General features: G+C 45.1%; 2 long non-coding RNA genes across 15 annotated transcripts; one reads left to right on the plus strand and one right to left on the minus strand.

The window, feature by feature from the left end:
* The first annotated feature begins 6 nt into the window (after positions 1–6).
* Positions 7–6,922, plus strand: LOC119365368. Of its 14 annotated transcripts, none has more exons than XR_005175497.1 (15): positions 7–413; positions 498–876; positions 1,314–1,474; positions 1,557–1,718; positions 1,793–1,889; positions 1,970–2,013; positions 2,213–2,361; positions 2,913–3,005; positions 4,564–4,627; positions 4,701–4,857; positions 4,950–5,036; positions 5,129–5,215; positions 5,837–5,900; positions 6,042–6,609; positions 6,701–6,922. It is a non-coding gene; the product is annotated as an uncharacterized LOC119365368 (long non-coding RNA). The 14 variants fall into 14 exon arrangements; XR_005175496.1 differs by having other exon boundaries at positions 4,564–4,612; XR_005175500.1 differs by lacking the exon at positions 4,564–4,627 and having other exon boundaries at positions 6,042–6,417; positions 6,527–6,609.
* Positions 6,923–7,061: 139 nt separating this feature from the next.
* LOC119365370 lies at positions 7,062–8,584 on the minus strand. The gene is made up of 4 exons (XR_005175503.1): positions 8,349–8,584; positions 8,032–8,263; positions 7,364–7,485; positions 7,062–7,259 (listed from the first exon to the last, which is right to left on the minus strand). It is a non-coding gene; the product is annotated as an uncharacterized LOC119365370 (long non-coding RNA).
* Positions 8,585–26,725: the final 18,141 nt, after the last annotated feature.

A 26,725-nucleotide genomic window follows, 5' to 3' on the forward strand; every position in this document is an offset into this window, starting at 1 on the left:
TCGCTGCTGCCCCCATCCCCCCCGTCCGCCGCCGCCGCTCCCATCCTCCCCGTCCGCCGTCGCGCCGTCGCGGGTCTCCTCGCGCAAGCGCACGACCTCCACCAAGGCCGTGCCCGCGGCCGACCGCGGGGCTCCTCGGCCAAGCGCGTGTCTTCCGCCAAGCCCGCGCCCGATGCTGACCAGAAGGCCACGGTCGCCAAGCGCCCGCACAAGGGAACCACGTCGGGGAGGAAGAAGTCGGCGCCCAAGTCCGTTGCTGCGGCACACCCTCTCTAGCCGCCTCTCATCGTCCTCGCGCTCGGCAGAAGGAGGACGAGGACGTTGAGCGGACATGGACTATCACTCTCTCCGCGGGCAAGCTCGAGCGCTACGGCATTAGCGAGGACCTCCGCGAGTTCGTCAATGGCATGACCGTAATCACCTTCCGCGACTTCCCCTTGCAAGGTACTGTTTACTCGAGCGCTGGATTGACTGATGACATGATTTTGTTTGGACAGATGAGTTGGAGCTGTCGGATGTGTCCACGTTGTTGAATATGCCTCAGCATCTGAACGAATAGCAGGCTAGGCATACCACTCACGTCCTCTCACCCGTCAGGATTTTGTTTCCATTAACCATTTCAGTGATGGGAGATTTGGTTTATGTGGCTCTCCATCGATGGAATGCCAATGAATGCACATATGAACATACATACATAGTTCTATTTTGCTTTAGAATTCAGTGTCAGGTACCATCCCTCCATGAGGTTTTATCCAGTGTCTTTCTCTTTCCTTAATAATTGTTGCACTTTTGATTGAAGAAAACTTCATGGAGGTTGCTGATTTGGAGCTCAGCTAGGGATGCTCTGAATTTCATGGTTGTTGCTTGATGTGGAATGTAAGTATGCTGTCCTTTTTTTGCCATAACTTCTTCACCTATTCAAGAGATGATTTTTGTGATAGGTAGAACAACTGAACAAATGTATTGTTTTGTGGTGAACTGATCAACACAAAAAAAGATCAGCAAATAGTGCACCCGCAAGAGCCATATACTGTAGACTTGAGTGGTTGTCAGATTCAATGTACATGCGTGTATGTGAATTGGTGTAATTAATTTAGAAAGTCAACTAAATATATAAACTAGAAAGATTAGCAGTCTTGTCTCTGTATTAATTTCATTGTGGTAGTCTGGCATGGCATGTACATAATCAGAGGACCACACTATATCATCAGTTTTATCTGTAGTGATAAACAAACACTGACACCGAGATCATTTTTCTTGTGCGGGTGCTCATCTAGGCTGACATGTTTCCTGATACAAACTCATTCAACCAGGTATAGTCTTCACTGCACATCATGTGGTTGATGCTTAGTTCTTGTTTTTTTTCAAATGCAACTGGAACCGGCGACCAGCCCTTCCTCGCCCTTAGCCTCGACACCACCACTGACGCCTCCAGGAGCAGTGGGGCATCGCCGGTGGTGCCGGCAAGGCAATGGTGAGCGCCCTCTCCCCCTTTCCCCCTTTTCCCTTTTCTGCTCGCCGTGTGCCGTGTATGTTGATTCTCTTGTGCTATGCAGGTTGTGGTTAGGCTTTAGTGCTAGGTTCCTCACAGTTGTAGCTGTTGGGGAACACTGCTATGCTCGATGTCCGGTGGTGGGGTTTGGGCACGCCACTGGTGCTCCTTCAGATTGGCATGGATGCCTCCGCGCTCGGAGTCTGCTGTATCTACGGGTTCCTAGGTTCGTCCCTTTCTCTCTGTGCTAGCCCAGGAAGGCATATTTTTCTTAACTGATCTAGGTGTTAACTGATCCAGGTGCTGTCATATGCTCCAGATTTTATATGGCCCATTGTATAGGATGCAGTTTGGATTATTAATCTGGAACAGCTATACCATGGAGGTGTTGTTTAAGGTAAATCAAAGCTTGAGATGACAAAGATGAAAAATATGAGAGGATATAAAACTGGCATGTTGACTGTGGTTTGTTTGCAGGTCCCTTGCTAATTTTATCTTAAGCTGCAGTACTGCATCTTTGGGTAAGATAATTTGTCCAGTGCTTTTTGCTATACAATACCAAGCAAATTCATTTGCATTTGTAGCTATGGACGAACCCTTCTTTTTGTTCTCATGTTAGTGTTAGAGTAGCTGCATTTCCCTGTGGTGGGTGCCTTATTTACTGAGTTTGTGCTTCAATTTGGTTTAGATTTCCTCCCCTGACTTGCTCTTCCTGTGTAGTTCAGTGCTGCGTTGCTCGGTTCGTTTGCTTGGTTCCTTTGCTCGGCTCAGGAGGTTAGGAGACCATCAACCATAAGGAGGAGGAATAACAAAGAAGTTCAGAAGCCAAGGACCATCTTCAACCTGATTTTAGGCATCCTCAAGTAAAGGTAAAACTTCAAATTTGAGGGTACCAACAATTTATTACCTGAATAAAAAAAGGTTCTTCGCTTGAATATGTATCTCTCTGGTACATGTTGAGAAAGGATAAAATTAGAAAGGGAAAAGAGGACCCTAAGGTTTTTAATATCATCTTATGGTTGCTTCGAGGCCACAGTTGAGTGAGAGAGAGAAAGAGAGGAAGGGAGGGAGGGAGGTTTTCAGTGTGTTCCTGGCTATTTCAGTTTTTTCAGCAAGATGGACTCTCTTGACTCTTTTACATCGGAGTAGTGACTAATACATCATATTGTTTTTCACGAAGTGAAAACTAAAGTCCGTGTATATGTGTTGGATGCAAGCAATTGTTTTGCTTCCTGTACTTCTTTTGAAATACCAACAGCTTCATCTCCCCGTTTTAGATAAAAGCAATAATATCAACTTCATTAAGCCTTTGAGGTCGATTCACCTTTGCCAAAACAGGAGTGGAATATTTCTAAAAACCAAACAGAATTGGTCGCCTTGTTTTCTAATTCTTGCTTGCCTTTAATTCACAATTTTTCAGGAGTAGTTGAATGTTAATTGGCTGGTGGCGGCATTGTTCAAGTATGGGAAATGATGAGCTCTTTCTTCTTTTTATGCCAGCTCTATGCCGTAGGTGAGCTGCGACCTTCTTCCCCACAAGTTCATGATAATCAGTTATCCTCTTGAGGGAATTGTGATTGTGATTAGTATCTTTAGACATTGGCCATATTTGTTAGTACTCACCGTCTCATTCATTTCTCCTCGTTTTTTAAATGTATTGCCCTCTGATATATACAACTGAAATCGATGTGCCAAACAACAATAAATAGAAGTAACAAGACATACCTATATATTGGAAGATTTTGAATGCCATTTTATTAGAGTAGTTCTGAAATGTTGCCTCACATTTTTTTCTGTTCGTGTTGTTTCTCATAGTTTTAAACTAAAAGGAGGAGCTATTTGCCTTCATCTTTCATTTTTTTATGTTGAAGCGGCTACGTAATATCTGTCCAAAGCGATTCTCTTTTAGATGTGATGTCTGATGTATTCCAGCTTATAGTAGATGATACAAAGGTGTTATCCCTGTCTTATGTGTTTCATGATAGTTCACACGATTCTCTTGATTAACAATACATGAAAGTGCATCCCTATCTTATGTCTGACAATACATGAAAGCGCTGCGAGCCTGACGGCGTGATGTAGCCACGCGGTGGTGGTGTGGCCATGGCATTGCCAACGGCTGTGCCTCTTCTGAGTTCAGACTGCTTAGTGTCACCTTAATTTTTCTTATGTTCCAGCTCCACTATTAGTGATCTTAAGCAGCTGAGAACAGAAACCATTGTTGCAGGAAAAAATTGAAATTGGTTCATTAATTTTGTAAGCTAAGTTCATGTTTCCATTGCTTTTGTCATACTGTTATTTAACTATATATTAGAAGAAAAGGCTACTGGTAAGAACATAAAGGAGCTCATTCCTGCCTTCTAATAAATTATGTAATTGACTGTTAACACTGGTTGTAGGTAGTTGTTAGACACAGAATTGTACTTTTTCAGTTATGTTTTTGCAAATTTAACTGTATTCAACAAGGCATCTCCTTTTGGAACAATTAAAAAGATTTTATTGTAGGTGTATATTTTTCTGTACAGTATATATTATGCGAGGTATTTTTAACGCATCTTGATCTTATTTTAGATTCATCTGACTAGAGTCTTGGTCCTTTGATCTTGGTTAACTAAAGCGTCTGCTATATCGGATATCAAATTATCTACCCTTGTACTTGAGATGTAATGCATCATACTAGATTTTCAGGAGCTTAATTATAGATTATCATGGTTTTGAGGATGTGTACAGTGTAAAATTATAGACCGCTTAGACTTTGAATGGAGCCGAAGAAGTGATCTGAATGTTATCTTCTATTTATATTTAATAGCCATTGATGTTGTCATGCATTCCAATAGCACCAATGAATGGTTAATGCAGACACAGTATTATTCCTCTATTTTCTAGACCTTCTCTTTATTTAGTCATTTACCCTGCTGCTTCATAAATTTCATTGTTCGCCGTTGTCTCTTTTGGTGCTTTTTACAAACCGTAGAGCTGCATGCACTTCATGTATTTGGAGACATTGTCTTCATTGTATATAAGCAGTCCCTTCGTTACAAATCCTAGAACTGAAACCTTTCACTTTGAAGGTAGGAGACTGATGTTGTGAGAACGCTTGGATGCAAGCACCCATCTTTCGTGAGAGAGACCCATGTTGTACATTTTAGTTCTTCTCTGCTTATAATCTGCCATGTTATCTCAAGCATATGTTTTTACTTTGGCACAGGTTGATTCAATAATTGAATGCATAGGCTTAAACCAGAGGATATAGCAGTGGAAGAACAAGTTTTATGTCTGTCGAGGTGCTTTCTTATTTATTTGACATGATAAAGCATGGACCTTCTTGCTCGTTCGTCGCTACGCATCTCAGCTCCAGTAACCAGGTCAGACCTCACCTACGCACATCACATGGTTCTTGTTCCTTCTGAGCCCTGCATATGCGCCTGCATCTGAGGAATTTCTTGCATCTATCCAGGTTGCGATGGCTGACGATGAGCTCCAGGTTCATGGCTCGCCAGGCTCCTCTTCGGTCGTCGCTACGCATCTCAGCTCCAGTAAACAGGTCGGACCTCACCTACGCACATCACATGGTTACTGTTCCTTCCGAGCCCTGCATATGTGCTTGCTTCTGAGGAATTTCTTGGATCTGTTTAGGTCGCGATGGCTGACGATGAGCTCCAGGTTCATGGCTCACCAGGCTCCGCTGGCTCCACCAACAGTTGTCTACGAACACTTGCACAGGTCAGCTGAGATGCGTCATGTCCCCTCTCTGGTTTATCTAGACGGCTGCAAAAGTATGGTCAGAAATTAAAGAGGGGAGCCAAATAAGAGCACGGCTTAGAAATAGCCAGGGTAGTCCAAGGTCAAATCCAGGAAAATTTGACAATGGATTCAGTTACTATGCAAATATGCACATTAAACTAATATAATGGGCTATTTTCCCATGCCACGCACACGCACTCGAGGGCTGGACGCGAGTACACGAGCTAACCAATTCTGGGTCCCTTGTGTTGTGTCTTGGGGTGTGATAAGAGTTTTGGATGATCAACAGAGTTTAGCAACAGATAACAGTTTTGCAATGTCTGCACTTTCAGAAAGGGGGGCATGGTCCTGTTTCGCCTCCACGAGGCTACGCCGGTGCCAGTATGTGACTCTGCAGTCTATATAATAGGAGGAGATACTCTCGCATATAGGCAGTACCATCCGCACAAAGAAACATACGCATGATCTAGGGATATCAAATAAATAATGATAGTTAGATCCATGTCTTGGGATGATTTAAACTCTATTTCTTTGATACTGTGTAGGTAGGTTTCTTTAGAAAGACCAAGCATTATACAAATTTGCTTTCTGTCTTTCCAGATTATACTATCGTATCAGTCTTCACTTCTGAGCTACTCTTGCTATGATTCACGCATACTTGATGGTAACCTGATTAACCAGAGACTTAGCATCTCTTATTTATCACTATGATTGTTTTTTTTTTTCAAATTCCTCTCATGTCTTGTGATCTCAATTGCTTCAAACAGTCCCCTGACCTTACATTTTGTGTTCTTGGGTACTATAGGAAACCCAGCGAGTGTTCAGGATCCCACACAGAACAGTTCTTGACAGCCTCCTAGCGCATCTTGAGTTATCTCCAGACGAGTACGAGCGTGTTGTTCATGAGGATGGCAAGATCCATGTAACCGTCTCTTTCAACACCTCCACAATTAACCTTGGGTGACCAATCAGCGACATTTCTGTGCCAGGGCTTTATTGCACCGACGATGAGGCTGCCGAGGATACCGCTATGATAAAGGCTATCATATACATAGAGGACATGACAAACACGGTTGTTAGAGACTTGAACCTTGCTTCGTCCAAACGACATCAGCGCCATGCCGAGCACTTCCTGCAGCAGTTAGAGGAGTCAAGGACCAATAAAAGGATGCTTGCTAGAGGTTGGCTTCTTGCCGTCAGATACATGCATTACTTTTCTGTGCACATTAGAAATGTGGTTGCCATGGACTATGTTGGAGATCTTCCTGACACAATGGAAGACACAAGCAGCCGCTTGGAAGGACATTTGGAAAAAAGGTCGCTCTATTAGATGGCGCCTCTCCTAATTCACAGCTGCTCCAATGCGTATCAAGGTGATTTTTTTATGTACATATATTGCACTTTCAAGATGCCTGAGTGCAGAACTCATTGTACTCTATATATCTCACAATTTGTTTGTATCAGGTTCCATGTGAGGCGGTCCTTGTGAAGTACATCGACAAGGCAGATGAATTACGCCACTTGTTAGTATGCTTAGTGATTATGGCTTCGTAGTTGGCTCTCCTTATGTATTCTCGCTTTTGGTATCGAACTTTGTGTTGAATGGCCGTCTTTTGTGGTCGGATGAACGCACTTGATGTTGATCTTGAGATCCATTGTGTTTTATTTCTATCGCAATTCAATGTTTCTTACCTCATTATCATCCTGTATAAGTACAAATGCTTTACTTGGGTTCCTACTGGCATGTTGTTACATGCTTTGGCAAAATATTGAGACCGGCACCCTCGCGCCAAGGCATGATTCTGACCTAGTTATATGCAGGCTCACTAGCAGCAACATCTTGAGATGCGTGTGCGATCTCCTCATCTGTGGCTGCACCAACCCATACAACTACCATCTTCGACATGCCCAATAATCAACAAATTTCAACAAAATGTTTCATCGCGTTCCTCTCTGCGTCCTCCCGACACTTCCTCGCAACCTTGAAATGCTTCTCTTGCTCCCTGAGCTTCCTGTCATCTTCCTACCAAAACCCTTCTCCCATGAGTTCAAGTTGTAAACTTCATACTATTCGCAAAAAAAAGTTGTAAAATCCATACGCCTTGCCCAAAGAGTCGAAAGTAGTACCACGAACCGGTGTGGTCACATTTTCAGCTGTTTTTTTTGCAAAACACCTGACTGCCTTCTCGAACGCATTTATACGATTTGCGCAGAGTGTTCTGCTCGGTGCAGCAACACCAATCCTCAGCCTGCACACACAGTCACATACATCATGAGTTTTCTGATTGCATTGAGCAATCAGCCTGCAAACACAGGCATAATTTTATGAATGAGGAGAGCAAACAGCCTGCAAATAGCAGCACATAAATCTTTAATTTCTCTGACTACAGACAGCAATCAGCCAGCCAAACACATCACATATAGCATGAATTTCTAAATGCAGGCAACAATCAGCCTACAAGCATAGGCACCATACATCATGACTTCTCTGAATGCAGCGACCAAACAACCTGCAAACACAGGAATTTTCTGACTGTAGAGAGCAATCAGCCTGCAAACAGAGGCATATATAGCATGAATTTTCTGGTTGCAGACAGCAATCAACCTGCAAACAGAGGCACATACAAGATGAATTTTCTGAATCTTTAAATCCATTTCTAATTTTATTTTCTGAATCTCTAATTTCATTTTCTGAATCAGCACGCAGAGGCATATGCATGCTTTATTTGGTCATTTCTAATTTAATTTCCTAAATGACTGAATCTCTAATAGAATGCAGGTTGCCAATCACTAACCTCGTGTTCCACCCAGGGGCTTGGAGGTTCATTTTCCTCGTTGACAGCTCAGATGTCGGCGGCGAGCTCTCTCTTCTGTCCGCCGCCGTCTCCTTCCCCAAGAAGATTTGTGCCTCACCACTATGGCAGTGTCCACCTTCCGATGCTGCGCCGCCTCGCGCTCCACCGGCTGTGCCACCTCAAAACCCCCCATCCCAGAGCCGCAGGAGCCGGCACCAAACTATCCCTACCTCTTCAAGCAGAGTGGATCTTAAACTTGGGAAAAACCAATCCTATGGATCGAGACGGCATCGCCGGGAAAGCAGAGATCCACATACCTGCCGATGGGCTGCATCAGAAACTCCATGGTGTCTCGCCGCCGGCGCTCCTTCCCTCTATCCCCGCATTCCTCAGCTTCCAAATGACCCACGCCCTAGGCGAGAGGACTCTCGGTTCTGCATTCAATTCCGGTCTGCAGCCATTAGACGGAAAGCGAACTTTCCGATCCATGAATCAGACGGGAACGCCGATTATGATCCACGGCTCGCCTCCCCGACGACTGACGGCCGTCTACTCTGCCCCGTCCCAATGTCCCACCACCCTCCACTGCCGCCTACGTATTTACCTACACAGTGGCGGAGCTTGGGCTGATTTTATGGAGGGGCAAATGGGCTGGAGGGGCAAGAAATATGAGTTTAGGCTGATTTTAACTGGGCATATGGGCTGAATACAAGGGGATATATGCTAGTTTTCTCATGGGCTGGGGGGGCAATGGCCCAGGTTGCTCTCCACTAAGCTCCGCCACTGTACCTACAGTTCTCAATTTCTGGCGCACCGCACGCGCGGGTATAGGAAAATAGCCCAGATCCCGAGACGCTTATCGACGACCTAGATAACGAGCTCATATGAGCTCGTGACCAATTACTCCACGTCCCGGAGAAAAGCTAATCTCCCATGGATGGAAGGTACCGTGCATGCATGCGTCGTTGGTTTGTTTGAAGATCTGATGCCATGCATTTATACCGCTGGCAGTTAGTTAGTAGTTCTTTCTTTTATCACATGCAAGTACACTGTTTCACCTATGCTCCACCATCCCATGCTTTTTCATTTTATTTTCAAGTTCAAATCTAATTTTTCTTTTGAACCAATAGTACAATTTATGATCCGTTTTCATATTTTTGTTTTTAACGACGAAACCTTTGAAATGAGACCACTTTTGAATATATTTCAATAAATTTTAAAATTTCAATTCTGAAACATAGTGAAACACTATAAAAGTACACATAACTATGCCATGTTTTGTTAAACACTAGATAAGGTCAAAGTTTTGTTGCAATAAAATATATTAATATTTACAAATTTTTAGATTACTAAGAATCAGTTTGATACACATTGACACACAATGTATCATTATGAAATGCAACGGAACATGGGGAGCCATAGTGAAACAATAATATAATTTGTTTGTGAAATACTCCCTCTGTCCCATAATGTAAGACGTTTTTTGACACTACACTAGTTGCAAAAAACGTCTTACATTATGGGACAAAGGGAGTACATTATTAAATTTTTCACATGGAATTAATAAATATGTATGGAACAAGTTCGAAGCATGGTGATTTAGTTGTCAAAAATTAATTTCTGAAAATATATTCAATATTGGTCTTGTTTTAAAGACTTTGTAAAAAAAAAACAGATTGTGCAAGCAGAATGTAAAACAAACTTTTATTTTAACATGCATTAGGCATCTATTTATTTGAATGAAACCTAGTCAGTACATATTAACATGTGAATGAATGTTAGATGAGAGAAAATAATATAAGAACGGTCCCACACAGCAATAAAAAATGTGATAGATGCATGCACGAAAGGTCCCGTGCATGGTAGAAAATCTACTCTCCGAAGGCCCGTACACGTGTTAACAGCTCGATCGTGCTCTTGCATGCGGTGCATGGGCTGCATGCTTTCCGTTAGCACAAGTGGAACACTTGGCGGCAGCACCCTCTGACCATCAGCCACATTCAACCAAATTAAAGCCTCCCGAAATGCCACCCGGATCGCTCCCGCTTGAGCGACTCCGGAGGCCCCTGAAACCCTAGTCAACCCTTACCCATCTGGACCCCCCTGGCCGTTGCCACCGCCAGCACCGGCGGCAGTGGCGGCGCCCATCTCGCCAAACAGCGGAGGGCAGCTGCGGCGTGCATCTGCTGTGTCTCGGTTAGACTATGTATAGCTTCTGTACTTATGTACGTATATTGTACGTATTGTAACACATCCATTTATATATAATGAGATAAGCCACCCCTAGAGGGTTGTGCTGGTTCCCCCAAATCTTATTGTCTTACATGGTATCACGCTAGGTTACGATCGCTTCCGCTTCCAAACCCTAATACCCGCACCGCCGCCGCAGCCGCCGCCGCCTTCACCGCCGCCATGTCGAGCGCCGCCACCACCGGTTCCACTGCTGTGGGGTTCCTCCCGGCCTCTCTTGCGGCTCTGCTCAACCTCCCGCTCGATGCCGTCGCCGTTCCGGCTCCGATCGGGACCAGGAGCATCGGCTCCGTCTACTCCACGCCGCCGGCGCCCTCGCTTGGGCGCGACCTCGTGGTCCACACCGCGGCGCCGCCGTCCGCTGCGGACTCCGCGGGCGTCGTCCCGCCGCTCCTGCCGCAAGCGGATCACACCGCCCCGCTGGCGGGGTTGGCGGCGTCCGCCCCGGCCGCGGGCCTTGCGGCGTCCGACCCGGCCGCGAGCTTTGCGGCGTCCGCCCTGGCTGCGGTCCCGCCTCCTCCCGCATCGGCTTCGGTGCCTCCGGCTGCCTCCATGGTGTTTGCACCCCAGGCAGCCCCCTCGATGGGATCGTCTTCGCCGCCGCCGTTTCACTTCGGTCATCTCATCACCATCAAGCTCTCCGCCGACAACTACATCTTCTGGCGTGCGCAGGTTCTCCCGCTCTTGGGGAGTCACTACCTGCTAGGCTACGTCGACGGATCGCTTCCCTGCCCACCCGCACTGGTAGACAGCGTGCACGGTCCGGTCTACAATCCGGCCCATCGCGTCTGGACGGGGCAGGACCAGGCGAACCTCTCCTCCATCCAGGGGTCGCTCTCGCCGGCAGTTGCCGGACTTGTTGTCTTCGTGAAGACGTCTCATGAGGCCTGGACCATCCTTGAGCGAACCTTTGCAGCACAGTCCCAGGCTCGTGTCTCTGCACTCCGTCGTCAGCTTGGAGAGTGTCAGAAGCTTGACTCCACTGCCATTGAGTTCTACAACAAGGTCAAGGGCCTCGCCGACACATTGGCCTCCATTGGACAGCCCCTCACCGACTCCGAGTTCAACTCGTTTATTGTCAATGGTCTTGATGAGGAGTATGATGCCTTAGTCGAGATCATCAACGAGCGGGGCAACTCGACACCCATGCTGGCACACGAGGTTTTCTCTCGGCTCCTTCTCACTGAGCAACGGGTCGAGACACGCCGCTCCAGGGGCACTGGCTCCCTCTCGGCCAACGCCGCCACCAAGGGTGGCCGCTCTTCTTCATCACCCCGGTCTCCCTTGGGGCTGCCACCGTCGCCCGCCTCGCCCCCCCACCTACTGCGACCTTACCGGGGGCTGGCGGTCCACGTGTGTGCCGGCTTTGTGGCCGCGATGGGCACTGGGCCTCCAAGTGTCATAAGCGCTTCCAGCGAAGCTTCCTTGGTCTTGGCAATGACGGCAAAGATACACGCAACAATGCCCGTCAGGTCGCCATGGCTGATCGTCCCGCGCCGTAGAAGCAACAGGGACACACTCAGTCCTACTCCATCGATCCACACTGGAACATGGACTCTGGGGCGACAGAGCATCTGACCAGCGAGATGGGGAAGCTTCACACTCGTGAACCCTATCATGGCTCCGACAAGATCCACACCGCCAATGGAGCAGGTATGCACATCTCTCATATTGGTCAAGCATCTCTTCTCACTAGACATGCCAATAGGAGTCTTCAGCTTCGCAATGTTCTTCGAGTTCCATCTGTGACCCGTAATCTTCTTTCAGTTCCTAAACTCACACTGATAATAATGTGCTTTGTGAATTTCACCCTTTTGATCTTTTTATTAAGGATCGGGGCACGAGGGACATTCTTCTTAGTGGGCGGTTGTGCCAGGGCCTCTACCGTCTGGAGCATCCTGGCGTCGCCCGTGTTTTCAGTGGAGTTCGGGTCTCTCCGTCACAGTGGCATGCTCGTCTTGGTCACCCGGCCACACCTATTGTCCGTCATATTTTGCGTCGTCATGAGCTTCCTAGTTTGTCTAGTAATAAAGATGTAGCAGTGTGTGATGCTTGTCAGCAGGGGAAGAGTCATCAACTTCCTTTTTCGGAGTCCAGTCGTGAGGTGAAACATCCTTTAGAACTTGTGTTTTCAGATGTATGGGGTCCTGCTCAGACTTCTGTCAGTGGTCATAATTACTATATCAGTTTCGTTGATGCTTATAGTCGCTTTACCTGGCTTTACCTTATTAAACGCAAATATGATGTGTTTGATATTTTTGTTCAGTTTCAAAAACATGTTGAACGTCTTCTCAAGCACAAAATTGTTCATGTCCAGTCGGACTGGGGGGGCGAGTATCGCAACCTCAACTCCTTCTTTCAGTTGCTTGGGATAGCTCATCGTTTAGCATGTCCACATACACATCAGCAGAATGGTTCAGTCGAACATAAGCATCGTCATATTGTTGAAGCTGGTCTTACTCTTTTGGCCCATGCATCTGTTCCATTTTGGTTTTGGAATGATGCTTTCACCACTGCATGCTTTCTCATCAACCGTACTCCCACTCGTGTTTTAAACATGAAGACTCCCATTGAGGTTCTCCTTAATGAACAACCTGATTATACCTTTTTCAAGGTATTTGGGTGTGCTTGCTGGCCGCATCTTCGTCCATATAATAAGCGCAAGCTTGAGTTTCGTTCTAAGAAGTGTGTTTTTCTTGGCTATAGCTCTCTTCATAAAGGTTACAAATGTCTTCATGTTCCCACTAATCGTGTCTATATATCTCGGGACGTCGTGTTTGATGAGCATGTTTTTCCCTTTGCCAAACTTCCTGTGTCCACTGTCGAACCACCATCTCTGCATTCATCCTCTGTTGCTTCTGACCAATTTGATGATGTTGCATACTCTCCTTTGCTGTTACCTAACCATGGTGCAGGAACCGGACGTGGGGCTCGTTTGGAGCTGTTGGAGGATTCACCATCATCATCGCCGCCTTCTGATGGGCACGTCGATCGCCCTATGTTGCATGGCATCGATTCGCATGCCCATGCATGGTCACCCGAAGAGCCCGTCGCGCCGAGCATCTCCACTGCTCGGTCCGCTATGCCAGCGACCGCCGAGTCTCCAGCGGCTCGGCCCTCTTCGCCAGCGGCCGCCGAGTCTTCAGCGGCTCGGCCTGTCACGCCGTCTTCGCCCGCGGCTCGGCCCGTCATGCCGTCTTCGCCTGCAGCTCGGGTCCGCGACGCCGTCCTCACGTCGCCTTCATCCACGGATCAGCCCGCGACACCGGCCGCGCCACGGCCCACTATGCCGGGCTCGCCATCGGCCCGGTCTGTGACGCCAGCGTTGCCAGCTGCTTCGTCTACTCTGCCGGTTTCGCCAGTGGGCCGGCCTTCTTCGCTGACCGAGCCCGAGGCTACTGTGTCTGGCTCCTCGTCACCGGCTGACTCGTCAACGTCGCCGTCCTCCAGCCCGTTGCAGGTTGCTCCGTCGACCTCGGTGGTTCCTGTGTCCCGACCACATACATGCAGTCGCAGTGGCATTTTCAAACCTAAGGAACGTAAGGATGGTACGGTTGCTTGGTTGGCTGCTTGTTTGGCTGCTGCTGTTGCGGATCCATCTTCTGAGCCTCGCTCATATCAGGCTGCCCTGCGCATTCCACATTGGCGAGAGGCTATGGAGCAGGAGTTTCATGCTCTCCTTCGTAACAAGACATGGACTCTCGTTCCTCCACCACCACGGGTAAATGTTATTGACTCAAAATGGGTATTCAAAGTGAAGAAGCATTCGGATGGATCTATTGAGCGTTACAAAGCGCGACTTGTTGCTCGCGGTTTTCGGCAGCGCCATGGTCTTGACTATGAGGACACCTTCAGTCCTGTCGTCAAGCCTACCACTATTCGGCTTCTTCTCTCCATTGCTGTTTCTCGTGGTTGGTCACTTCGTCAACTTGATGTGCAGAATGCTTTTCTACATGGAATTTTGGAGGAAGAGGTTTATATGAAACAGCCGCCTGGTTTCTCTGATCCTGATCGTCCTGACTATATCTATCGTCTCTCCAAAGCACTATATGGTTTGAAGCAAGCTCCTCGTGCCTGGCATGCCCGCCTTGCCTCTGCCCTTCGTGCTCATGGGTTTGTGCCGTCCACTGCTGACACTTCATTATTTCTTCTACAGAAGCCAGAAGTCACTATGTATCTTTTGGTATATGTCGATGATATTATCCTTGTCAGCTCTTCTCAGTATGCTGCTGATGCTCTTGTCTGCTCTCTTGGTGCTGATTTTGCGGTCAAAGATCTTGGGAAGCTTCACTACTTTCTTGGAGTTGAGGTCAGTTCTCATGCTACTGGTCTTGTCCTTACGCAGAAGAAGTACTCCTTGGATTTGATACAAAGAGCGGGCATGCTGAAGTGCAAACCGACCACCACACCCATGTCGTCTACCGACAAGATAACAACTGTTGATGGTGAGCTTTTGTCTCCTGCGGATGCCACAGAGTACAGGAGCATTGTTGGTGGACTTCAGTACTTGACGATCACGAGACCAGATATCTCTTATGCTGTTAACAGGGTTTGTCAGTATCTTCAGGCTCCCAGAGATACTCATTGGGCTGCTGTTAAACGCATTCTTCGTTATGTTCAGTTCACCCTGACATTTGGTATGCATATTCAGCCAACTTCCTCTCGGGTCCTTTCGGCCTTCTCTGATGCAGATTGGGCTGGTAGCCCAGATGACAGGCGATCCACGGGGGGTTATGCAGTATTCTTTGGCCCTAATTTGATCGCCTGGAGTGCTCGGAAACAGGCTACTGTGTCACGTAGCAGTACTGAAGCTGAGTACAAGGCTGTGGCTAATGCTACTGCAGAGATTATTTGGATGCAGTCTTTGCTTCAGGAGTTGGGTTTGTCTCAACCACAGCCTCCTATTCTTTGGTGTGATAACATTGGTGCTACATACCTTTCTGCAAATCCAGTATTTCATGCCCGAACAAAACACATTGAAGTTGACTATCACTTTGTACGGGAACGTGTATCACAGAAGCAACTCCAGATCAAGTTTATCTCATCTAAGGATCAACTTGCAGACATCTTCACTAAGCCTTTACCTCTGCCACAGTTTGAGGCTTGTAGGCACAATCTTACCCTTCTCAGTTCTTTAGAAAGTGGCTAAGATTGAGGGAGGGTGTTAGACTATGTATAGCTTCTGTACTTATGTACGTATATTGTACGTATTGTAACACATCCATTATATATAATGAGATAAGCCACCCCTAGAGGGTTGTGCTGGTTCCCCCAAATCTTATTGTCTTACACTCGGAGCAGAGGAGAACGGCGTATGGCATGCGAGCAGGGCGGTCTGCGGGCGAGAAGATGAGGCGGAAGGCGAGCCGGCGACGCTGGCCTTTGGCGGAGCAACCAGATGGCTCTCTAGTGCCCTGATCCGTGACGTGCGTCTGATGGCGGCGCAGACCCGCCCTAAGCCCGATCTGGACCTGCAGGTCGCGACCGAACGCGGCTGTTCACGTCAAGCACGGGGCAGCGACGCTGGGGAGGCGGCAGGGATCTCCAATCTAGTGCCACGTACGTCTGTTGCTCCGTCTGTTCAGCACCGGATGACCAGTGGTGGCCACGTCTTCTCCCCGGCAGCAAGTTGGTGGCGTGGGGGCCGCCGGCTTGGGAATAAAGGTGGATTGGCCCTGCTGGTTTTCTTGCGCCAAGTAGTCGGTCTGCTTGATGTCGGCCTCCTCAAAGATCACCGACGATTGGCGCCTGACGACACTGGATATCTAGATTGCAATTGATTCGGTCGTGCGACCCTCACCTTCCACCAGTGAGGCTTCATGAGGGCGTCGAGTGAAGCTTAGCCTTCTGATCGATGTCATGGGACATGTCTAAATATAGATTTCCATGAAATCGACAAAGGTGGAGAAAATTATGTTGGCTGCGATCGAATGTTCATAATGTCGGAGATGTGTATTGGCTGCAATGAAGACTATGCGGCACAGGTTCTTTCTGTGTGCCGAGTGTTCGATGACTTGCAGCACCAGCCTTGCAAGAGGAGGTGGCAACATAGGCGGACTAAATTTTTGGTGGTGCTCCTCGAGTACCGAGTTGCGGTTTCCAGGGTGAAAACCCAAAGTCTTGCCTTCGTTGGTTGTACTTGGCAATGGTCTTGTTGAAGGCATTGTTATGGGAATTTGAACTTTCTCCAAGGTGAAAACCAAGGATCTTCGACCGGGCGACGACAATGGTTGTGCATTGTTTTCTTCTCAGAGGCGTTGCTTTTGGAGAATCACTTTTGTAGTACGTGTGTTGCCTTCGATGGTGGTTAGAGTGTTGTTGTTGCGAGTCTTTCATCACCACGACGGGGTCGTTTTACTTTTCGCCTTTTTTCATTTTTTTCTTAGCTGTGCGCATCCTTGATGTATTTTCGACATCTTGTTGGTGCAGTGGCTGGGTGTATTTGATATCTTCACAATATTAATATATTTTCTTTATCAAAAAAATATGGCGCTTTTGCATGGTGGGGCTTGTGGGAAACAACAACATCATGTATTCCGATATGAATCAATGTGGGAGACTCACCCAGGATTGCATGCAACAGTCAAAGATGATTGGGCGAGCAAGCCTGCATGTGAGTATCCGCAGTTAAAGAAAAACTGGGTTCATTAGGCTAGTCATAGTGGGGAGTAACTTAGACTAGTAGTAACATACTACTAGTACAAATGTTATTAATCCAAGTTATCACCTTTATAGTGGGAAGTGTCATAAATGTAGTAACATACATATCTTCATTTATTACGTTGTAGACTCATTTTATATTGGGAATCACTATGTGATGGTAACATATTACTCTATTTTCCTCTCTCCTTTTTAATTACATGACACATCATCTTTTTTGCTTATGTGGCATCTATGTTACTACTTATATTACTCCCATTATGACTAGCCTTAGCAGGATCCCTAACTACATGGGATCGGACCACCTTTGGGAGTGTGCAGAGGCAGATTAAAACTTTGAAGAGGGAGATGGAGACCATGCCCAACGTATCAGGAAGAGTTAGTCCCCCTCATAGAGAACTAAGAGCATGGTTAATAATACAACCAACAATCGGTTATAAGAAGTTGCCATGCCAATTAGAATCAACCTAATAGCCAGTTTGTATAATAGTAAGTTTTAGATATGTACTACCTCCGTCTAGGTGAATAAGTCATTCGCATAGTTCTAGGTCATCGATTTGAGAAATTAAATATGTGTTATATGTCATGAAAAGTATATCACTAGATTTCTACACGGATGTAGTTTCCAAATATATATTTTTTGTCACATATAATACATATTTAGATAGTTAAATCGCCGACCTAAAACTACGTGAATGACTTATTCACCGAGACGGAGGTAGTACTACTTTACTAATTGGCCCACCTTATAATCTCACAAAGTGTCTTGGGTCTCGCGCTATAGCCAGCTCTTATTCTACAACCCGCTTTCCTTCTCTATCCTCCAACTAAGCATAAATATATTATTTTAGTCTTTATAGCTTGCTTAGGTCACCCTATTATACTTGCTATAAAGGTGAAAGAGTTACTGCTGGAACATTACCATAAGGAGGAACTGATGAGGAAGCGGCGAGCCAGAGTTCAATGGCTGCATGCAGAGGATAAGAATACGCGATTCTTTCACCTGCGAGCGAGTATGCGACGGAGAAAAAAAATCTGATTAAACTATTGGTCTAGGAAGATGGCAATCCAACTGATGATATTAATACCATGAAGGGATTGGTGAATATTTCTATAATAATCTATACACGTCGGAGGGAGTTCATGACATGGATGAAGTATTAAACACTATGCCCCGCAAAGTCATGGACCTAATGAATAAACAACTATGTGCGCCCTACACTGCTGAGGAGGTGAAAGTTGCGCTTTTTCAGATGGCTCCAACAAAGGCACTGATACGTCTCCGACGTATCTATAATTTTTGATTGTTCCATGCTATTATATTACCCCTTTTGGATGTTTATGGGCTTTATTTTACACATTTATATCATTTTTGGGACTAACCTACTAACCGGAGGCCCATCCCGTATTGTTGTTTTTTTGCCTATTTCAGTATTTTGAAGAAAAGAAATATCAAACGGAGTCCAAACGGAATGAAACCTTCGGGAGCGTGATTTTTGGAACGAACGCGATCCAGAGGACTTGGAGTGCAAGTCAAGAAGCGATCGAGGCGACCACGAGGGTGGAGGGCGCGCCCACCCCTACAGGGCACGCCCCCTATCTCGTGGGCCCCTCGGGCGACCACCGACCTACTTCTTCCTCCTATATATACCCACGTATCCCGAAAACATCCAGGGAGCCAACGAAAAACAATTTCCACCATCGTAACCTTCTGTATCCGCGAGATCCCATCTTGGAGCCTTCGCCGGCGCTCCGCTGGAGGGGGAATCCACCATGGAGGGCTTCTACATCAACACCATAGCCCCTTCGATGAGTTGTGAGTAGTTTACCACAGAACTTCAGGTCCATAGTTATTAGCTAGATGACTTCTTCTCTCTTTTTGGATCTCAATACAATGTTCCTCCCCTCTCTTGTGGAGATCTATTCGATGTAAACTCTTTTTGTGTTGTGTTTGTCAAGATCCGATGAATCGTGAGTTTATGATCAAGTTTATCTATGAGAAATATTTGAATCTTCTCTGAATTCTTTTATGTATGATTGAGTTATCTTTGCAAGTCTCTTCGAATTATCAGTTTGGTTTGGCCTACTACATTGATCTTTCTTGCCATGAGAGAAGTGCTTAGCTTTGGGTTCAATCTTGCGGTGTCCTTACCCAGTGACAGAAAGGGTTGCAAGGCACGTATTGTATTGTTGCCATTGAGGATAAAAAGATGGGATTTATATCATATTGCTTGAGTTTATCCCTGTACATCATGTCATCTTTCTTAATGCGTTACTCTGTTCTTATGAACTTAATACTCTAGATGCATGCTGGATAGCGGTCGATGTGTGGAGTAATAGTAGTAGATGCAGGCAGGAGTCGGCTGCTTGTCATGGACGTGATGCCTATATACATGATCATGCCTAGATAATCTCATAATTATTCGCTTTTCTATCAATTGCTCGACAGTAATTTGTTCACCCACCAAAATACTTATGCTATCTTGAGAGAAGCCACTAGTGAAACCTATGGCCCTCGGGTCTATCTTTTATCATATAAGCTTTCAATCTACTTTTATTTACATCTTTACTTTTTGCATCTATATTATAAAATACCAAAAATATAATATTATCATACAGTCTCTATTAGATCTCAATTTCGCAAGTGGCCCTGAAGGGATTGACAACCCCTTTATTGCGTTGGTTGCGAGTTCTTTGTTTGTTTGTGTAGGTGCGTGGGACTTTTGAGGAGCCTCCTACTGGATTGCCCTTGGTTCTCAAAAACTGAGGGAAATACTTACGCTACTATTGCTGCACCACCCTTTCCTCTTCAAGGAAAACCAACGCAAGCTCAAGACATAGCAAGAAGGATTTCTGGCACCATTGCCGGGGAGGTCTTTGCTCAAGTCAAGACATACCAAGTACCCATCACAAACTCATCTCCCTTGTTGTCGGGGGGATGAACCCCGGGTAGGCAACGGAACCCGAATCCTCTTCAAAAATGATGGGGCCCGCATCGCCCCTCAAAACCGGCACGCGCCTGGCCAGGTCGCTCGACCCGGCAAGGCCCGTAGCCCGGCCAGTTCCTCCGACCCAGCAAGGTACGTCGACCCGGACTCAGCAACTGGTGCAAGGCGGCCGAACCCGGCACAACTGTAGGACCTTGAGAAGAGGTGTCTAGAGGGGGGGGGGTGATTAGACACTAAGTACCAAAGTTGCAGTTTTTAACCTTTTTAAGTTTAAGTGGAGTTAGGCACAAGTTTAACATGCACAATACCTAACAATCAAGCATGCAAAGAGTATATGAGTAGCGGGAAGTAAAGCATGCAACTTGCAAGAATGTAAAGGGAAGGGTTTTGGAGGATTCAAACGCAATTGGAGACACGGATGTTTTTGGCGTGGTTCCGATAGGTGGTGCTATCGTACATCCACGTTGATGGAGACTTCAACCCACGAAGGGTAACGGTTGCGCGAGTCCACGGAGGGATCCACCCATGAAGGGTCCACGAAGAAGCAACCTTGTCTATCCCACCATGGCCGTCACCCACGAAGGACTTGTCTCTCTAGTGGTAGATCTTCACGAAGTAGGCGATCTCCTTGCCCTTACAAACTCCTTGTTTCAACTCCACAATGTTGTCGGAGGCTCCTAAGTGATACCTAGCCAATCTAGGAGACACCACTCTCCAAGAAGTAACAAATGGTGCGTTGATGATGAACTCCTTGCTCTTGTGCTTCAAATGACAGTCTCCCCAACACTCAACTCTCTATCATGGGATTTGGATCTGGTGGAAAGAAGATTTGAGTGGAAAGCAACTTGGGGAAGGCTAGAGATCAAGATTCATATGGTAGGAATGGAATATCTCGGCCTCAACACATGAGTAGGTGGTTCTCTCTCAGAAATAGGATGCTGGAAGTGTAGCTTCGTTCTGATGGCTCTCTCCACGAATGAAGAGGAGGTGGAGGGGTATATATAGCCTCCACACAAAATCTAACCGTTACACACAATTTACCAAACTCGGTGGGACCGAATCAACAAACTCGGTCGGACCGATTTAGTAAACCTAGTGACCGTTAGGATTTTCGGTGGGACCGAAATGCAACTCGGTAGGACCGATATGGTTAGGGTTATGGCATAACGTAATCTCGGTGAGACCGATTACACAAATTCAGTGAGAACGATTTTGGTAATTTGCTAACAAGAGAGTTGGTCAGGCAAACTCGGTTGGACCGATTACTCAAACTCGGTGGGACCGATTTTGGTAATGAGTCAACCAGGAAGTTTGCATTGTAATCTCGGTAGTACCGATTGCTCAAACTCGGTGAGACCGACTTTGATAATGGACATACACAGAGAGATTACAATCCCATCTCGGTGAGACCGAGATCCCTATCGGTGAGACCGATTTGCCTAGGGTTTGTGGCAGTGGCTATGTCATCTGAACTCGGTGGCACCAGATAGAAAGAATCAGTGGGGCCGAGTTTGACTTTAGGTTTAGGACATATGTGTGGAAGTGGGAAAGTAGTTGAGGGTTTTGGAGCATATCACTAAGCACTGTGGAGCAAGAAACTCATTAAGCAACACCTCATCCCTCCTTGATAGTATTGGCTTTTCCTATAGACTCAATGTGATCTTGGATCACTAAAATATAAAATGAAGAGTCTTGAGCTTGAAGCTTTAGCCAATCCTTTGTCCTTAGCATCTTGAAGGAGTTCCCACAACCTTTAGTCCATGCCACTGCATTGTTGAACTTGTCTGAAATATACTAGATAAAAGTGTTAGTCCAACAAGAGATATGTTGACATTAATTACCAAACCCACCTAGGGAGCACTTGTGCTTTGAATCTCCCCCTTTTTGGTAATTGATGACAACATACATCAAAGCTTTAGATAAAGATATAAAGAATAGCAAGTAAAGCTTTGGAAAGACATGGAACAAGCATAGGCTCCCCCTACATGTATGCAATCATGTGAATATGGAATATAGAAGCATGTGAGAGCATAACCATGATAGAGCAGGCAATGTGTTACATGTATCTTGGCCATATGCATCAGAGCAAAAAGTATTAAAGGAAATACCTTCATGCCCATGAGTCCTTCTTGCAAACAGTATGTACATCAGCAAGAATTCCTCATACACATGATTGTGATGCATATACTTACCTTGTAGTCTTAAGTTGGCTTAGGATGGAATGAACCTGCGTAAACAAGGTTAGATAACACATATGCATCTACTAGCCAGAGCAAACAGAAGAAACCACAAGAATACCAAGACTGGGATGACATGTAGAGAGTGAGTCTTAAGTACCACATTGGATTAGACATGTCCCCAAGAGTAAAGATATGCAATGAATTTAAATGATTTCTTTCCCATAGATGCCTTGCTCCCCCTGAATCTAGTATGGGATATTGGGAGAAGATAGGGAACAGAAATCAGAGCTGAAAGATATAAATGAACAGAGCTAATGCAAACTAATGAAAATAAACACATATGAACATGTCTTTCCCTTCAATAAGACATGTGGCATCTCTCCTCTTGAACACCAAGCATCTGGGATCCTTGAGAAATACTTTCTACTTGAGTATTCTCTCCCCCTGGAGATCTCTCTCTCCCCCTGAGGAGGTGATATACTCTTTCTCTGATGTGATCTCTCTCTAAATGATAAGCTTTGATGTGATCTCTCTCTCCCCCTTTGACATCAATTTCCAAGAAGGGTTTTCTGGAATCTGTCGAATGGGTTTGGTCCTTGAGTCACAGCACAAGGCAATGATAAAAATGTGATGCTTGTAGAGGACAAGATTCATTGAGTGGAGCTGGATCAGAGATAACACAGAATAAATGGCAAGCTATTTTTCCTGTTGTGAAATCGGCGGCATCGAGTGGTATGCTTCGGTTGGACCGAAAGGATTCGGTTGGACCGAAAATAACAAATCGGTGCAACCGAGTTCATCACAGAGAAAACACTTGTCACCTCAGCTCACTAGACTAATAAGATCTCACAAAGATTTGCAAGGAATTAACTGAATGATATGCAAAGAATTAGAGGCAGAAAATGCAGAGCAAACAGAAAGAAATCTAGATGAAGCTTTAATTTGAAAGGGGAAACAAATATGCATGAGACAAATGCAAAAACACAGAGAAGAACACAAGAGAACTTCATCTAGAGATGGTCGGCGACAAAGTCACCTATGTTAGAGTATATTGACTTAGGAGTCAAGTGAGATCACTTGATCATAGGTCATACTCATCGTTTAAGCTCAAAATGGGGTTGCCATTTTTCATTTAAGCATCTTGATGTATTCACATCTTGTCGAGTTACTTTAGCTCATGTCTTGGAGTAAAGCTTCTCTAAGATGGAATAACATACCTTGGTTGGTGGTGATGTCCATGTAGTTGAACTTGTGTGGGTTGCTCAAGGTTGATGTAGCTCATCGGGAGTTGGGAGCACCACTTGGAATTTGAGTCCATCTACCTACATGGGTTAGTTCGTGCAAGGAAGAGCACATGTGTATCCAACAATGAAAATCATGAAGCTTAACATAGAATTTGTCAAAGGATATGTTTGAATGGTTTTGTGCTTCCTTGTCTTCAACCACCATAGTGTAGAGACTTGGTGATGTAGAGATTGCTCAAGATATGAGTAGGTTACAACCTCATGGAATTAGATTCATCCAAGCACCTACATGGGTTAGATAACATGCAAGATACAAATATATCCAAGACATAAGATTTTCATCATAAGAGAAATATCAAGGATTAGTCATAAGCTCATGTCTTGCATGTATCCAATGGAGTTTCTACTCCAAGTTTGAAGCATCAATGATGTTCAATTCTCCTCTCAACCTGCAAAACACTTTCTCATCAAGAGGTTTAGTGAATATATCCGCTAATTGCTTTTCGGTGCGAACATGCTTAAGATCAATGTCACCCTTAGCAACATGATCTCGAATGAAATGATGACGAACTTCAATATGCTTAGTTCGAGAATGTTGCACGTGATTATGACCAATTTTGATAGCACTTTCATTGTCACAAAGCAATGGAACATGTTTCACATATATCCCATAATCTTTAAGAGTTTGGGTCATCCAAAGTAATTGAGCACAACATGAACCAGCGGCAATGTATTCCTCTTCGACGGTGGATAAGGATACTGAGTTTTGTTTCTTGGAGGACCAAGACACAAGAGATCTACCAAGAAATTGACAAGTACCTGAAGTGGACTTCCTATCAACCTTGTCTCCGGCATAGTCCGAGTCGGAGTAGCCAACAAGATCAAAAGAGGCCCTCTTAGGATACCAAATGCCAAAATTTGGTGTATGAATTAAGTATCTCACTATCCTTTTCACGGCCTTAAGATGACATTCTTTAGGAGAAGCTTGATATCGTGCACACATGCACACACTTAGCATAATATCGGGACGTGAAGCACATAGATATAACAATGAACCAATCATAGAGCGATAAACATTTTGATCAACTAGTTCATCATCTTTGGTTAAGTCAAGATGTCCACTAGTAGGCATGGGTGTAGTCATACCTTTGCATTCTTGCATATTGAACTTCTTAAATAAGTCCTTGGTGTACTTCGTTTGAGAAACAAAAGTACCTTCCTTAGTTTGCTTGATTTGCAACCCAAGAAAGAAATTGAGTTCACTCATCATAGACATCTCAAACTTCTCTGACATTAGCTTCCCAAACTTTTCACTAAAATGAGGGTTAGTTGAACCAAATATAATATCATCAACATAGATTTGGCACACAAATAGTTCTCCATTAACCCTTTTAGTAAAAAGTGTAGAATCAATTTTCCCAATTTCAAAGCCTTTTTCAATAAGGAACTTGGTCAAGCATTTATACCATGCTCTAGGAGCTTGTTTAAGACCATAAAGAGCTTTGTGAAGTTTGTAAACATGATTTGATTTCTTAGGATTGACAAAGCCGGGAGGTTGCTTAACATAAACTTCCTCCTCTATTTCACCATTTAGAAAAGCACTTTTAATGTCCATTTGGTACAAGGTGATATCATGATGATTAGCATAGGCAAGTAAGATGCGAATGGACTCAAGTCTAGCAACGGGAGCATAAGTCTCACCATAGTACATACCTTCGACTTGTGTGTAGCCTTGGGCGACGAGACGTGCTTTGTTGCGAACTACTTGTCCATCTTCATCTTGCTTGTTGCGAAACACCCATTTCGATGAGCGTCCGGTTCTTCCTCTCAACAACTCCATTTTGTTGAGGTGTGTACGTAGCCGAGAACTCGTGTGAAATCCCTTCTTCGTCAAGAAAGGTGTCTACATTTGCGTTCTTGAACTCCATTCCGTTGTCACTGCGAACCTTCTTGATCTTCACTTCAAATTTATTTTGGGCCTTCCTAGCGAAGTTCTTGAAGATCTTTTGAACCTGCGATTTATCATCGAGAAAGAACACCCACGTAAATCTTGAAAAATCATCAACTATAACTAGACCAAAAGAATTTCCACTGAGACTCTTGTAAGAGTTGGGACCAAAAAGATCCATGTGAAGTAGCTCAAGTGGCCTCTTTGTGGTCATGATGTTCTTCACGGGATGCCTTCCTCCAACCTGTTTACCTGCTTGACAAGCACTGCAAAGTCTATCCTTATCAAATATGACATCGTTAACACCAAGGATATGATTCCCTTTTATAAGCTTCTCAAGGTTTCTCATGCCAACGTGACCTAGTCGTCTATGCCATAACCAACCTTTTGAGGATTTAGCAATGAAGCGAGTTTTAGGTTGAGCCTTTTTAGTGAAATCGACAATGTATAGATCACCTCTACGTATACCGGTAAAGACCATTTTATGATTGTCTCTACGAAACACTTGGCAATCTACTTCAGTAAAAAATAGAACATTGAAACCGAAATCAGCAAGTCTAGATACTGAAAGTAAGTTGTAACCAAGAGATTCGACGAGCATAACATTTTGTATGGAGCTATCATGTGATATGGCCACCGTACCGAGGCCAACCACCTTACCCTTGGAGTTGCCACCGAAAGTGACATACTTTCGAGGACCATCGTTTTCAGCAAGCTCACGAAACATGTCTTTATCTCCGGTTATGTGATCGGTACATCCACTATCAAGAACCCATTCCTTTCCTCCTCACATATATCCCCGAAGATTTGCCATAAGACCAAAGTGTCTCATTGCATCATCAAGATCGAAGTCACTATCATCATCCTCATCATAGTATCCATGTTCAACATCATCATGTGGTGGATCAAATCCTAGAGTGGGTGATTCGTTAGAGTGAGTTTGACAATGATCTTGCTTATGAATTTTTATAGCTTCGGAAATAATATCACCAATAATTCCAACATCTCCTTTGGCACGCATAAGGTTTGTAAGTTCAAATAGACGATCACCAAACATAGGATCACTAGTATTCATCTTACTCAAGGCAATAAACTTATGGAGAATTTCATCTAGATTTTTCAAGGAATAATTTGGAAATCGTTCCTCAAGAAATTTCCATATAGTGTAGGCACACTCAAGAGTAGGCAAGTTTATAATCAAGTTTCTGGGCAAGCCTCTAGTGATAAGATTAACAGTTCTAAAATTCCTAATCATGTCAATTGACTCATCAAGGGTAGGATGCATAGGATCAACATGAGGTGCACAAGGGCTAGCAATATACTTGTTCAAATGATATTGATTGAAAATCACAAGCATCTCATTTTTCCACTCATGAAAATACTCTCCATCAAGAATAGACACTCTATGTCTAAGACTCCCCAAAGTAGACTCATCCATCTTCCTCCAATGGTGATTAAACCAAG

Source organism: Triticum dicoccoides, chromosome 2B (genome assembly GCF_002162155.2).
Source record: "Triticum dicoccoides isolate Atlit2015 ecotype Zavitan chromosome 2B, WEW_v2.0, whole genome shotgun sequence".
Lineage (NCBI taxonomy): Eukaryota > Viridiplantae > Streptophyta > Magnoliopsida > Poales > Poaceae > Triticum > Triticum dicoccoides.